Source organism: Artibeus jamaicensis, unplaced genomic scaffold, assembly GCF_021234435.1.
Source record: "Artibeus jamaicensis isolate MK-2021 breed Jamaican fruit bat unplaced genomic scaffold, CSHL_Jam_final scaffold_833, whole genome shotgun sequence".
NCBI classification, from domain to species: domain Eukaryota; kingdom Metazoa; phylum Chordata; class Mammalia; order Chiroptera; family Phyllostomidae; genus Artibeus; species Artibeus jamaicensis.
This window is the reverse complement of record NW_026522056.1, coordinates 5212461-5228236: the sequence shown is the minus strand read 5'-3', so window position 1 is coordinate 5228236 and position 15776 is coordinate 5212461.

Genomic DNA, 15776 nt, shown 5'->3' with positions numbered 1-15776 from the left:
TTGCTGAATTCTTCAGTTCCAGGTCAGAGTTCACTGCATGAGTCTCCTTCATTTTCTGAGTGTTGAAACTGAAGTGTGGGGTGTGCAAGGCTGATTCTCTACCTTGGACTTTGATTTTATTCACGTTATTTGAAGCATTGTCCCTCCTATCACTGGAACTGGCCCACGAGGTTCTCTCTCCATCCAGCGATTGCTCTCGCTGTTGTAGTTCATGACTGAGGCTCATTTTCCATGGCATGTGTGTCTCTACTTTAATTCCATCATTCACATTTATGTCAAGTGAAATAGGCATGGCAGAGGAAATGGCACTTAGGGTTGTAGCTGCCACAGGTATACTTTCTCCCACCATGAGTTTGAAGTTGCGTTTGAATTGCCTTCTATGGCGTGGTACACCACATTTTGTGATATTAAATGTCTGAGAAATCAGTGCATTCTTTGCCTTCAAAGTTAGACATTTGGGACTCATTTTCTTTCTCTTGCCTATGCGTTTTAAGTACTTTCTCTTTGATGTAGGTAAGGCAAGTATGGATAAATCCAAGAACTCAAGAACCGTTGCTGGTAATTCTTGTGTTAAACCTTCTTTTCTTTCTACAGAAAGATCTTCCAATACCTCAAAGTATTCCATATGAACTAAAAAGCCAATAATCATTGGTTTCAGCATCTTGAAAGGTAGGTTTTTAAAATAACCATACCCTGGGATATTAAATATCTGTGAAATTCGTGTCTTCCTTGCCTTCATAATTACACATTTGGAACCCATTTTACTTTTTAAGGCTGTGTATTGAAATGTCTTTCTCTGCCTTTTAGATTCAGATGGATCAGGTGTAGAGATGCCCAATGACTCCAGGACAGCTGCTTGTTGATTTTCATTAACCCCTGGCATTTTCTCTTCATCACGACTATATAATTCCCCTGTGAAATTCCCAATATTTGGGATACCACAGTCCACTGTATTAATTAAAGATTGACCGACTAGTGATTCCTTTGATTTTAGAAGAGGAAGCTCTGAATTTGCTGTGTATATTGTGCCATTTTGTGCCTGGCGGCTTTTCTTTGGCTCCTGTACCTGCAGTGGATTAGTAGGCTGCATTTGTCGTGGGATGTCTTGTCCTGTAACAAACAGAGTTTTCTCACTTCCTTTGTCTTCTGATTTGTGAAGGTCAAGCTCCTTCTCCCAGTCTGAACAGAATAGAAAAAATTTGCCATGCGGTGGAATTACTTTTAATAATGTCTCTTGTTCACTTTCTTCTCCCTCTTCACCTTGAAGATTGGTTTCTTTGGTGTCATCTGAAGGAACGTTCCCTTCATGTAGTGATATCACTTGCTTTACTTGATTAGAACTGAGTCTTTTTCCTCCTGACCTGTCTTGTTCTCTTTCCACCTTGTTATGCCTACTAATGTCAGGTGTAATGGTCATGAAGGAGTACATTTCATCTGCCATTTTTTTAACTTGCTCTACCTCTTTCATTTCAGTTGTCAAGTTACATCCTGATTCTTTTCTATGGTTTGGGCTAGCACCACCCTTGATATTGAGTATGTATGAAATTGATGGTTTCTTTGCTTTTAAAGTTCTACACTTGGGATTCACTAACATTTTCATGTCTGAACATTGTTGGATATTTCTCTTCCTTTTGGATGTAGAAAAAACAGATATACCGTGATCAAAAGTCATTGTCTTTTTCTTTTTAATACTACCAGTCTGTTCCTCCTGATGGTTTACATCAGATGGAACAACACATTTTGTTGCAGAAAATATTGCATCGATCTTTGCTTCCCCTAACTTTGGAGGGTAAAACCTAGCATACCCCTCTGGATTTCCAAACTGACATTGATCAAATATGGGGCATGAAGTAGACTCCAAAATAGTTTGTGTAAAATGTCTTTGTGGTTGTTCCTGAATATTTATACTTCCTGGATGTTTCAGGTCATCATCTGTTTTAACGAGTTCATGATTCTCTTTCTGATATGCATTGAATATGAAGCCTTGGCTATTCTTCGAAGCTGGTAGAGATTTGTGTTCCTCTTCTTCCTGCTTTCTGTCTTTCACACTGCTAGATAAATGGCTCACATCAGTAGAATCTGGGCAACATACTTTCTGACCATTTGGCAATTTCTCTTGCATTAGCTGCATATGACCAAGTCCTGTCATCCTTTGCACATCTGTCTCCACACTTAATATGCTACTCACTTTGATGTTGGGCAAAACAGGCAGTTTGGAGTGAATGACATCAAAAAATGCATCATTTTTCTTTTGCTGTGGATTTTTCATCTTTGTTTTCAAATTGCATTGCAGTTCCTTGCTCTGCCTGCCATTAAGCATAAGTGAAATCAGTGGATTTCCCCCCTCATAGTTCTATGTCTGCAACTCACCATTATTTGCTTCCTTGCTATTTTTAATATGTTTTTCCTTCTTTTAGATTTAGAAACAAATAACTCAACAGAATCAGAAGACTTCAGGGATGTCACTTGCAAATCTTTTGGTAACTCTGAATTTTTCCCATAAGAATCCAGTTGCTATATATATATATATATATATATATATATATATATATATATATATATATTTTCACATATATATGCTATATATTATTTGCATATATATATATATATATATATATATATATATATATATATATATATATTTACCCAGTAGATTCATGTTCTATTGGTTCTGTTTCTCTGGAGCCCAGACTAACATACCTACCCATTACCTTTAGTATTATGTTACCTTCAGTAATAAGGCCTGTCCTTACTACTAAAGTAAAATTTTGTGTCAAAGTGGTGGTCACAGTGTGGGCTCCTCAACATCCATGCTACCTCAGATGATTAGGGTTAAGTCTAACATAGTAATGTTATTTCTAAGTGATCAGTTTAGGTATGAACTAATCCTAGAATGAGATACAGATTTTAAAGACTTCTGGAAAAAGTTGCCTTAGTTCCTAAGAAAGACCCAGAAATGAATGGTCTGTTACTTCCTCTGGACATTTATGTTCTGATTTTGGAATCTATGGACATCTTTCAATCCACCTCAGGATAAAACCAATACCAAGAAAGGCAGATGGGGAGATACAGGACCTTAATAAAGTTGTTGAGCCACTGTAATAATGAATTTTGCAGCCTATTCTACCTCTGGACTTCCTATTATAAATCGTAGATTCTCTTCTTAATATGCTAGATTGAATCATGGTTTTGTCACTGAATTAAAATATCCTAAATGGTACAGGTAGGATGGGTAAGTATTCTGGGGAGTCCAGTGACTCTGACAGTTACCGGACATAATTAGGATAAAATTTCATAAAGACCAATAATACTATCATTTCACTGACTTTCAAAGGTTGGAGCTGTCAAGGACTGGTTGGTTTCAGAAGCATGTTTCCTGAAGCAAGTTATTGCTAGATAAGATTGTCTGAAAGCATGTTTGCTGTTCGTTACTATCACTATAGGATGATACTATGACGCTGTGCCATTGATTGATTTAACTGATTCACAGCTACTTTTGGCACTTACTGGTTACCATAGTTGCAGAGCTGTCAGTCTTTTCCTAATTATAACAACCTTTGAAAGTCAGTGAAATGGCTGGATCTCTCAGAACACGTTTCTGAGGCTGAGGTCGACCCCCGAAACAAACAGTTCCCAAAAACACGACTGACAGAAGCTCAGCATTTTGCTTCTCTCACTGAGACCATGGCTGGCCAGCATGGCTTGTCCTGATTTCAGACCAGAGCAGTGGTCTCACCTTTGACATCCTTTATGCAGTTAAATCCTGCTCCTCCTTTCTCCCCGCCCATCCCTCCACCTTCCTGTTCTCAATCTTCTGGTTTTTAATTATAAACAGTCCCTGACTTATGAGAGTTTAATTTACGATTTTTGACTTTATGATGGTACAGAAGCACTAAACATAATTACATAAAATATTCAACACTTTATTATAAAATAGGCTTTGTGTTAGATGATTTTGCCCAACTACAGGCTAAGGAAAGTGTTCCTAGTACATTTAAGGTAGGCTAGGTTAAGCTGTGATGTTCAATGTCTGGTAGATTAGGAGTATTAAATGCCATTTCAACTTAAAAATAGGTTTACCATGATGTAACCCTGTTATGAGATGAGCAGCATCTCTCTGTGCAAATCTTCAGTACCCTGCACACTATCCCCTGTGTATCTCACACACCCACTCCTTCCTGCCTGTCCCACCGACATCCGGATGACCGCTTGTCCTGACGGCACTACTGAGGTGCTCTGCTTTTCACTGGCATTCCTGTTCCCGACTAGCCCTGACGAGGATTCGTACCTCTGGGTATTGTTACTGCTTCCAGGACACCCATCTCACAACTAGAGCTAGTGCCCAGTAGGAAAATAGCGCAACCATGTGAAATGAATAAAGCCCCTTCATACTGACAAATGAAAGAAATTAGACTACACTTGATTACTTGTCGCATTCATTTTCCACACAGCTAATAGTGATCTGGCTGAAATACAAAACTGTCGGTCCTATACTTAACACCTTCCATGGTTACAAACTATTTAGAAACTTCTCAACATGGTAGGGCAAGCCCTCCCTGCTCTACCCCCCCGTATCTGACTCCTGTCTACCTCTGTACATTCATCTCAAACTACTCCCTGACTCAGCCTTAGAGGTCCAGCCACTCTGAAATAATAATCATATTTTATTGCACATACACCGCTATTTCTTATTTCCTTTGCTCTGCTCATACTTGAAGAGCCTTTCTTATCCTCCTAACCGGCTGGCTTTTTTTTCTGGCCAATTTTCACCAATCCTTTAAAATTCAGCTATAGCAAAGCCTTCCTCATTGTGCCATTCCCCAAACCTCTATGCTGGTTCAGTTATTTCCTAAATGTTCTTATAAATACTTCTATCACTGTGTTACCACACTGCAGGGCAAGACCCTTTATGTGTATGTCTCCTCCACAGGAATAGAAGCTCTTTGAAAGCATGAACTATCTTATTGTTGATATTCCAGCATTGAACACAATGTCTATTGTATATTCAATGATTGTCAGATGGGTTTTGGAAAAAAAACACAATGACATCATTGACAGCAACAAGAGTAGTGGTATTTAATCCCTAGCACTGCCATATCTTGACAATGCTGATGAGTTCTGGTTGTACAAACTCCTTTCACGCCCCTCCTGCAGTACCCAGCTCAGGGTTTGCCTAGGTCACAGTAGTGCTCAATGAGTATTTTCTCAACTGAAGTATCAAAATTGGCTGTTACTACTTCTTTGTGCATATTGGAGAGAGAGGTTGTGGTCCCCTCTCTCTCCATTAAGCCCAAAGCAAGTCGCTTAACCTCTCTATGCATTGTTTTCACCATGGGTAAAAGCAGTAATAATACTACCAATCTAGAAACCTGATTCTAGTAATATATGAAGATTCATTAACACAGCTTGGAACAGAGTAACCATTTAAAGTCAATGTTAGATTGAATTATGTTAGTCCTGTGGTCCTCGGCACACATGAAAAAACGCTTTTCCTGAATTCAGATGTACATTCATTTTTGAATAGTACAAAGCCAACCTGTTTCATCTAATTTAAAAGTGTAACACTTACCTTTCTTCTGAATGAACTGACCAATAATCTAGATATAAATAGAAATAAAGAGTAGCAATTGGGAAAAGCTCAGGCTGAACACGTGTTATATATATTAAAATACGAAATTGTCTAATATTTACCAAATTTCATTCATGCTTTTCAGGCAACTGTCTCCATTCTACTTCAAGGGAGACAATAACATGTTAGAGAAGTAGCCCCCAAATCAAAGTTCCACAACTTTATGTTATTCTTATATGTAATTTTTAAAAATTGGAAAGAAGAAAACCAACCATTTTTCTTACCGTCTGGGCATCAGAACCACCCTTTTCTGGAAGTGCAAGCTTTTCCTGAAACCATGTACAAATCTTTATGAGCACAATCTCAAAACTAATTCCTAGGAAAATTAAAGAAGATCAGCATCCAAACATTTTCAGAAGCCCAGGATTCTAGAAGGTCCTATAGGTTAAAAAAATGTTTTATCTTCCAATCCACCCATCGCAGCATTTATAAATAAATAAAAAAGTGTTGACAGTTTAATAGGGCGAGAGACAGATTTCTCACTCTGAAGCCCTCCTCACCTCATAACCACGTGCAGCTCCTGCCGGCAGAAAATTCCCAGTGCTGCTCAGAGTCTCATCAAGGGCAGCAGTGATCACATAAAGTGAAACGTGTGTCATAGTGAGTGTTCACCTGGGCTCATAGCAACGTACCTCAGCAGTAATAAGGGTTCATTTGGGAGATGTGTGGTGCTATAAGTAGTGTTTTACTTAAAATTTTAAAATAATCCTCTATTAATTTCACACACAAAAAATAGATGCACAATTCTATAAAGAATCCCTTAGTATAGTTGGGTTTTCACTGCCCTTTAATTCAACTACAGGGCAAATTTGAATTAGACATAACCATTTTCTATTACTAACAGGAATGGTATATTTTATGCTTCTATATGATCAGGAAAATATAAATGTAGGGTTTCTAAGTTTAGAAAAAAAATAAACCTGAACAAAACTGAATGCCGTAGTGTAATTTAAATTTCAGATAAATGCCAAATAGTTTTTCAGTATAACTGTGTCTCCTTGTGACGATGTAGGATGTGATAGCTTGTCTCTTATGAGAAGTTTTCTGTCATTATTTCTTCAAATAGGTTTTCAAGTCCTGGCTCTCTCTTTTCTACTTCCAGCACCCCTTTTCTGAGAATGTCATTAAAGTGTTGATTCGTTCATTCTTTCATCATTTAGCAAGATTTGAGTAGCTTCTTTGCACCAAGCAGACTCTCCAGAAGCTTCTCCATGGACCCTTGACCCTGTGGGAGCCAGTATTGGGAACGTCTGCACCCGTCTAGGAAGCATCGTAGGATGTCACTGAAGGATCAGCGACTGCTAGCCAAGCAAAGAGGATAGGAAAGGGGGTGAAGTTGGAGCAGAAAGATCTAGAGGAACTGTTAGGAATTTAAAGGGTGTAATGGGCTGGAAGAGAGAAAAGGAGGACTTTAGAGATGATTTCCAGGATGGATACTGGCCAACTGATGTGGAACCGGAAGTGCTACTCTCTCTTACAAACACGGAGGGTGTGATGGCGTGCATTGTACCTTTAACCTCAGTCCTACTGCCCTTTCATATGCTACTTGTTTTTGCTTTGCCTAATTTTCCTCACAAGTATGCAGTCTTATATGTCTTGCTGTATCGTATGCCTTTTTTTGAAATGTTGTAAAACATTTTAGCTGCACATCAATTGAGGTGTATACACAAAAACAAATTGACAATTTGACGGAGACTTTCTTCCAAATTGTCGCAGCTTGTTCATGGAATATATGCCTTAGTGTTCATGGAATATATGCCCTTTATGTAAGGGGGTACCCAAAAACCTGGAATTTATTTATTAAAAAATGTGTATTTATTCTTACACGTTTAAACTTCAGGCACTTTCAAAGTATTTTCCGTTTGATGGAATACACTTATCGAGACGTTTTCCCCACCGCTCAAGACAGTTTTTGAACCCATCAATTTCGATGCCTGTCAGTATTTCTCCCATTCTTTGTTTCACCTCTTCCACATTGGTAAAACATCTCCCTTCAAGGACTTTTTTTAATCTGGGGAAACAACAAAGCCACTCAGGGAGAGAGCAGATGAATAGGGAGGGTGAGGCACAGGGGCCAAGCCAGTTTTGGTCAGAACTGCTGAACACTCAGGGCAGTGTGGGCAGATGTGCTCATAAATCACCCACCATGAAATGGACAAACACGCTGAAAGAGTCTTCAAAAAGAAAATTCACTGAAGTTGCATGCATCCTCTCACAACAATTCCAGCTGGTGCACTGATACAGATGGGTTCCTAGAACACTCACCTGGAGGGAGAAGCCTCTACGACAAGGGGTCTGTCCTCCAGAAGATAATTCTGGTTTTTCTTTGGGGGTTCCCCCCTTGTACAATTAAAAAGTTAAAATGGGGGTAGAGCAGACAAAAGGACAACCATAAAACTATGAAGAAAATGCTTTTGGTAAAAACACACATGTTTGCCTAAGGCTATAACTGTGGGACAGAAGCTCAATAGTAGTTCTTGTTTTAAGGAGCCTGCTTGCATATGCTTTTGGATTCATGAATCTGGTACTAGAAGAAGCCAGGAAGTAAGGCCTAGGCTATGTGTCAAAATCATTCTAAACTGTTCTAAAGCACTAGGCTAAGCTTTGGTCTAACTTCTTAAGTGGTTGTAAGGCTTTCCACCTGGAGTTTTGTGAAGTTATCTTCCCTAATCTTTGCTGATGACTACAAAACAGAGAAATCTAAATCAGGCAGTTACTCTGTTTGCTGTGGTAGAAATAGATAGGGTAGTGACAAAGATACCTGAAGACAGTATCATGTGACTTTTAGGAAAGTTAAGAAAATAGATTTCATTATCTATTCTATATTCTAAATTTACAGAGCCTGCATTGATTCGAATGAAGACAGCGACGTGAGCAAATCTACTTACTCTATTGAGAAACTACAAAGAAGCCCAAGAATGTGGCTCTTTTTTGGCGAGCTGAGATGTTGAATTACTTCATTAATATATATGATGATGGAAGCCTGTCTCTATTGTGACCAGTGAGGTATTCTTTTTCAGATTTGCTAAGTAGAGTTAAATCTACCAAGTGCAAGATGAGAAATTCCTATAGCCCAACGTGGCCTTGTAGAGAATTTAGAGATTCCAGCTGAAGAACTAGGTCTGGAGTAATAAATGTGACTTGACTCCTCAGCAAGGTGTTGTTTCTTAAAGTCATCGTCATGTGGGATCTATTTTAAGAGTGCAAGCATGGTCCCAGCATGCACACACACGCAAATAAATTCATCAGCGTAATTCACCTAATGAACAGTCATTTCACTACCAAATATTGTATTAACCCTTTGAGAAATTCCAACTTTTCTGAAACAACACAAAATGCTACAGCGAAGATCTTTTTACTTCACCTTTTGTACTCTGGGGTGAAATAGTCTAAATAACCATCAATTAATGAACAAGATTTTTATTTTTATTTTTAAGTATATTTTCTTGATTATGCTGTTACAGATGTTCTGATTGTTTTCCCTTTGCCCCCTTCTGCCAAGAACCCTCTTCCCTCCATCAATCCCCTCCTCAGTTTATGTCCATGGGTCATGTATGTAAGTTCTTTGGCTTCTCCCTTTCCTATACTATTCTTAACATCCCCCCAACTATTTTGTACCTGCCAATTATCCTTCTTGATCTCTGCATCATTTCCTCCCTTCTCCCCTTTCCCCTACCAGCTGCTAACCCTCCAAATGATCCCATACCTATGATTCTTCTATTTGTGTTCTGGTTGTCTACTTAGTTTTTGTTTTTATATTTTAGATTCAGTTGCTGATACTTGTGAGTTTGTTGTCATTTATTGTTCATATTTTTCATCTTCTTTTTCTTAGATTAAGTCCCTTTAACATTCCATGTAATAAGGACTTGGTGATAATGAACTCCTTTAGTTTGACCTTATCTGGGAAGCATTTTATCTGCCCTTCCTTTCTAAATAATAGCTTTGCCGGATAGAGTAATCTTGGTTGTAGCTCCTTGCTTTTCATGACTTTGAATACTTGTTTCTAACCCCTTCTTGCCTGCAAGGTTTCTTTTGAAAAGTCAGCTCATAGTCTTATGGAGACTCCTTTGTAGGTAACTCTTTGCTTTTCTCTTGGTGCTTTTAAGGATTCCCCTTTATTTTTAACCTTTGACATTTTAATTATGATGTGTCTCAGTGTGGTCCTCTTTGATTCCCACTTGATTGGGACTTTCTGTGCTTCCTAGTCTTGCATATCTATTTCCTTTGCCAAATTAGGAAAGATTTCTTTAATTATTTATTCAAACATATTTCCAATTTCATGCTCTTTCTCTTCTCCTTCTGTTACCCTTGTGATGCAAATATTGGACTACTTGAAGTTGTCCCAGAGACTGCTTATACTACCCTCATTTTTTTGGATCCTTTTTTTTCTTATTGTTCCGATTGGTTGGTTTTTTGCTTCCTTATGCTCCAAGTCATTGATTTGATTCTTAGCTTCATCCACTCTATTGTTGTTTCCCTCTAAATTGTTCTTCATTTCAATTAGTGTATCCTTCATTTCCGACTGGATCTTTTTTATGTTGTTGAGGTCCTCACTAGTTCTTGAGCATCCTTATAACCAGCATTTGAACTCTGCATCTGATAGACTGCCTGTCTCCATTTCATTTAGCTCTTTTTCTGGAGTTTTGATCTATTCTTTCATTTGGGCCATGTTTCTTTATCTCCTTATTTTGGCAGCCTCCCTGTGTTTGTTTCTATGTATTAGGTAGAAGCTGCTTTGGCTCTGTATTTTCGTAGTGTGGCCTAATATAGTAGATGTCCTATAATGTCCAGTGGCATAGCCTCCCCTATCACCCATGCTGGGTACTCAAGGTATGCCCTTCATGTGGGCTGAGTATACCCTCCTCTTGTAGTTGAGCCTCGATTGCTATTGGAAGGTCAATGGGAGGGATTTACCCAAGCCAGTCAGCTGCAAGAATTGGCTGTGACCACTGACCACCACCTTCTGCCCTCTGTAGAGGATCAGCCATGCAGGGGCAAGGTGGTGGTTCTCCAAAGTGGTCTGTAGCTGTCCCATAAGCACTGGCCCTGGGGTTTCCCAGGTGATGAAGGCCAAGGTCTGTGTTTTGTGTGGGGCTGCCCTGCCTGAGCTATAAAGCAATCTGAGTAGGCTGCTACCTGTGCTGGACTTGAAGATTCCCAAGCAAAGCCAAGCTGTGAATCTAGGCTGGCTGGCTGCTGCTAGTGCCTGGCCTGGAGCTCACTGAAGGCGGCTCTTGCTTGTTTGTTAGGATTTAGGAAGTTGTGAAGCATGAGCCATTCATATGGAAAAGTAGCTTTGGTGGACCCATAAGTTGGGTGGAGTGGAGTCTCTGGGGATCTCCAAGGTGGGGCAAACAGTGTTAGCCAGGCTGGCGGAGTCTCAGATAGGGCACCAGCCTGCCAGTTCTGTGGCTTTGTGGGAGGAGGGCTCAGAAAAGGGACAATGGCTTTTGCTCACCCTGATACCAGACACTTCGGCCTCTCCCAGTATGCCCTTCAAGCTGCTACCTCAATGCTGGAGCTCAGAGGGAGCGAATCTGAGTAGGTGGGTCCATGTGTGGGTTCTTTAAGAGGGGCTTCAGCAGTTTCTTCCACCAACTGAAGCCCTGCTGGTTTTTGCAGCCAGAAGTTGTGAGAACTTATCTTCCTGGCACTGGAAGTGAGGCCTAGCCTGCGGGGCCTGGTGTGTGGTTGAGCCAGCTGGTTCCTGAGATATCCCTCCCGAATTTTTTCCCACCACAGGTGGGCGAGAGCCCAGCCTGTTCTGTGTGTGCGCCTCTCCTACCAGTCTGGATGGATGTAGTTTCTTTAATTCCATAGTTCTCAGACTGTCATTCAACTCAATTTCTGATGATTCTGAGTGATGTTTTTTCTACAATTTAGTTGTAATTTTGATGCTGTCATGCGAAGAGGTGAGCCATATCTGCCTATGCTGTCCTCTTGACCAGAAGATGCCACAAATAGATTTTTTAAAAAACTGTGTATTATTGCCTTGGCTGGTGTAGCTCAGTGGATTGAGCATGGGCCTGCAAACCAAAGAATTGTGGTTCGATTCCCAGTCAGGGCACATGCCTGGGTTGCAGGCCAGTTCCCAGCAGGAGACGCATAAGAGGCAAACATACATTGATATTTCGCTCCCTCTCTCCGTCCCTTCCCCTCTAAAGATAAATAAATAAAATCATTAAAAAACCCTGTGTATTATTCATGCTGTGGCATATTCTACAGCAATTGAAACAAATAAATTTATATGTACTTACATTTATAAATCTCAAATACATAAATCTTAATTAAAAATGTAATTGTAAAACATGAAACCACTAGAAAAAAACAAGAATAGGGGGTGAATCCCATGGCAGTGAGAGGCCCCACTCCTGCCTGGTGTCCCAAGTCTGAAGAAGTAAAGTTTTAAGAATGAATGACCTTGTTGACTGCAGCTGGCAATGCTATGGTGTGTGCTTGAGAGGTGCTACAAGAGCAGAGCTTTTGTGTTCTCACTGTAATGACAAAATGGTAATTACATGAGGGAGAGGATGTGATAATAAACTTATTGTGGTAAACACTTTATGACACATAGGTATATCGACCCTCACAGTGTATGCCTTAAACTTACATAATGTTATATATATGTCAGTTATATGCCAATAAGGCTGGGGTGAAGAAAGAACAGATACCCATGAGCTCTGGGATCCCCTACTGTGGGGAGAGGCTGCTCACCTTGAATTTCCTTGCAGTATTCTCAGGGAGGGGGGGTAGTTCTAGTATCTGTCCCCCTGAGAGCTTCCAGAGCCTGTCCACTTCTCTGCAGGCTGCGTCTGCCTCTGGCTACTCCATCAGACCCACTCTCTGACCCAGGCTACCCCTCTGGGTGTTTGCTGATTGTGGTCCAGGTGTTCTCAGAACTGTGGCCAAAGAAAATTCTGTGAGGCTGGAGCCCTTTGGTTATGCCCCCATTTGACCAGGAGTCTACTTCTGGGGATCTTCTGTTTAAAAATGAAGACATTAAGACTCAGAGAGTTCAAGTCATTTGCCCAAGGTCACACAGATAGTTGCAGACCTAGGATTTAAACATAAATTTTCTGGTTCCAAAGTTTATTTCTTACCTTTATACCACACCAGTCAGCTCACTAACCAAAGTCCATTCCCAAACACGTCAAGTTGCTTGAAACATAGTTTTATATTCACTAGGAAATAAAATCACAGGGAACACTGATGGTTGCTATTTTCAAATTTACATATGACTGTAGGAATATCTCACCGTTTTTCTTAAACTACCCTTTATGTAAATGTGATTATTGAGCTTCACGAATGATGAAGATGAAATAATTTGCAGGATGTGTCAGCCAGGATGCACCCCAAACTACACGTGGCACACTGACAAAACTGGTTTCCCCGTCGAAATAACTTGTAAATATCTTGTGCCCTTTTGACATTCAACATAAACTCTGACTTTGACAGGTAAGCCCACAGACTCACCATCCAATCGTATGGGATTCATTACTGTGTTCCAACTTTACGAACAACAGGAGGCCAGGGGTGATGGCCTGAACTCAGGATCCCAAGCTCCCAGTCCACCTTCAGATTTAGCTTTTCTTTTATCTTGTTTCCTGACGCCCTCTTGTGGTCAAGAACAAAGTGCATTCTCAGAAGGCCTATCGTAAGCTCCAGGTACTACCAATAGATTTGAGAGACACTTCCGATTTGGGGGTGGAACCCCCCCCCCCCCCGGAACAACACTCCCCTTCCCATAAATCCATGTACTTGCAAACCTTATAAAAGTGAGCTTCATTTTTCTAATTATAAGAGAAATACATGTTTCAAAATTTTGGAAATTGGAAAGTACAGAAAAGTGTGAAGAAAATAAACACAACATATACTCTGACCTGGCAGAGGTAGTGACTGTGAAGTTTTGTTAAGCATTCCTAATTTTTTATATACAGGTAAATATGTATCACATTTAATTTTTGAGTACACAATACAACATAATTAGTCTATCACCAGCTCCTGAACTGGCTGTAATTAATGCCTATACCTCTCCATGGGCACCTCCTCTGCCCGGTCCTTCTGTCTGCTGCCCGGTCAGAGGTAAACAGTGGTGTTTATGGTTATAACTTCCGTGTTTCTTCTTAAAGGAAAAGTAGCACACACACACTGATTGTACATGTACTTATGTTTCTTCTTTTTTTCTTCTCACTTATCTGATTGTACCAGAGCACCAGAATATGGATGTGTTATAGTTTTTTTACTGAATCCTCTGAATGTTGGCCATGTTTGCTATTTTAAATTTTTTGCTACTCTAAATCATTCAAGCTTTTCAAGATAAATCTTTGCACAAACCGATGGTGATTTCTTTGAGATGTGTCCCTAGACATGGAATTTCAGGAATTTGTGATATATTAAGTCTTTGGCCACTCTGACCCTCTGCCCTGGAAGCCGTTTCTGCGCTGCCTGCCTGGGTCATTCTGACGCCAGTTTTCAGACGAACCATTAGTCTCCTCCCTATGCACAGTTGGGCGCTTTTACTGCTTGGGTGCCTGTGCTCTGCTGCCTCCTTGTAGAAGCTCGGACACACGGCTTGTACTTCCTCTTCTTCAAAGATGCCTAGGGAGTCCTCACCCCTCAGAATTTTGGAGTTCTTGAGAACACCAAGTGCACCCCTTTCCTTTAAAGAAATAGAGAATTAATACCACTGACTTCAGACTGTTAATTTTTCTTACACCTAGGGTGACTGAGCTACCAGTTCTTCACAGTGGGCCTTCTGTTCATAATTGGTTTTTCATTTCTGAGGGTAAAACTATACTAACCTGAGATTTTTCTCTCAAAAAGGCAAGGTAGGCAGCAGGTTATCTTGACTAGAGTAGGGGACCCTAATTGGGGAACTTGCTCACTAGGTGACACCATCTTCCTGGGCCTTGGACCCACACAGCACTGCCACACTGGGTGTCTCCTTACACTTGGGCTCTGAGCATGGCGTCCTGTAAATAGCAAGCACTTAGCAAATGTCTCACACCTAAGGGAGTCTAAATGCCCTGCTCTAAAATTGTGACTCTAGAGCTTTTGTTGCAGAAGAATGCGATGTTATTAGGATTTAGACTGAGAATATACAATATTTTCTATACTTCCCAAGAGTTTAGATCCCAGTGTAGGCAGGGAAATGAGAACTGGCTGTAGTTCTGAAGTTGCCAAGGCCAGAGACCTGACGTGGACCTGGATGTAGGTAAGCTGACAGGGCCAGAAGGACAGGAAGCTCTGCTCCTTAACGGTTTCTTTCACGACCAGGTGCAGGGCACTGTGGGGGAAGGAAGTTTCTCTGCATGACCTGGGATGGGTGCTGTCTGGTCCTTCAGGAGGAAGATCTTTGGATAACAGAAGCCATCTTTTTTTTTTTTTTAAGATTTTATTTCATTTTTAGAGAAAGGGGAAGGGAAGGAGAAAAGACAGGAAGAAAAGCATTGATGTGTGGTTGCCTCTCTCACACCCCCTATTGGAGACCTGGCCTGCAAACCAGGCATATGCCCTGACTGGGAATCGAACTACAATCCTTTGGTTCCCAGGCCCACACTCAATCCAATGCACTATACCAGCCAGGGCCAGAAGCCATCTTTAGACAGCAGAAGCCAGAGGAAGGAATGTTGCCAGATTCCCATTCAATGTGGTCCTTACAGACTTTAATGGACTGCTGTATTGACAAAAGCAGGTCTGTGCCTAAGTACAGGCTGAAGTTGTGGCTCTAATATTCATACATATGAATAAATACAGGTTTTGTTTGTAAAACTTTTAAACTCATTGCATATTAATTCTGACCTGTGTTAGTAACTAATGAATTATTTTCCATATGCCAAGTAGATTGTTATGTGCTATGAATACATTATTTCATTTAGTATCCACAACAATACTCTCAAGTAGATCTTACTTAGCTGTTACACAAGTGTAGAAACTGAGGCATGGAGAGGTTAAGTTGCTTGTCTAAGACCATAGAGTTGGCAGGTCTGAGACACAAACCCAGCCCCTTTTGATTCCAAAGCTCATTTTATTTAGGCTACAAAGTCACACTGCTTTGCTTCTGACATTCATCATATTCTGCCTCAATTGGCAAGCATTTGTCTGAGTTCTGCATTATGAGTCTTTCGGGAGTATTTACCTTACTTCT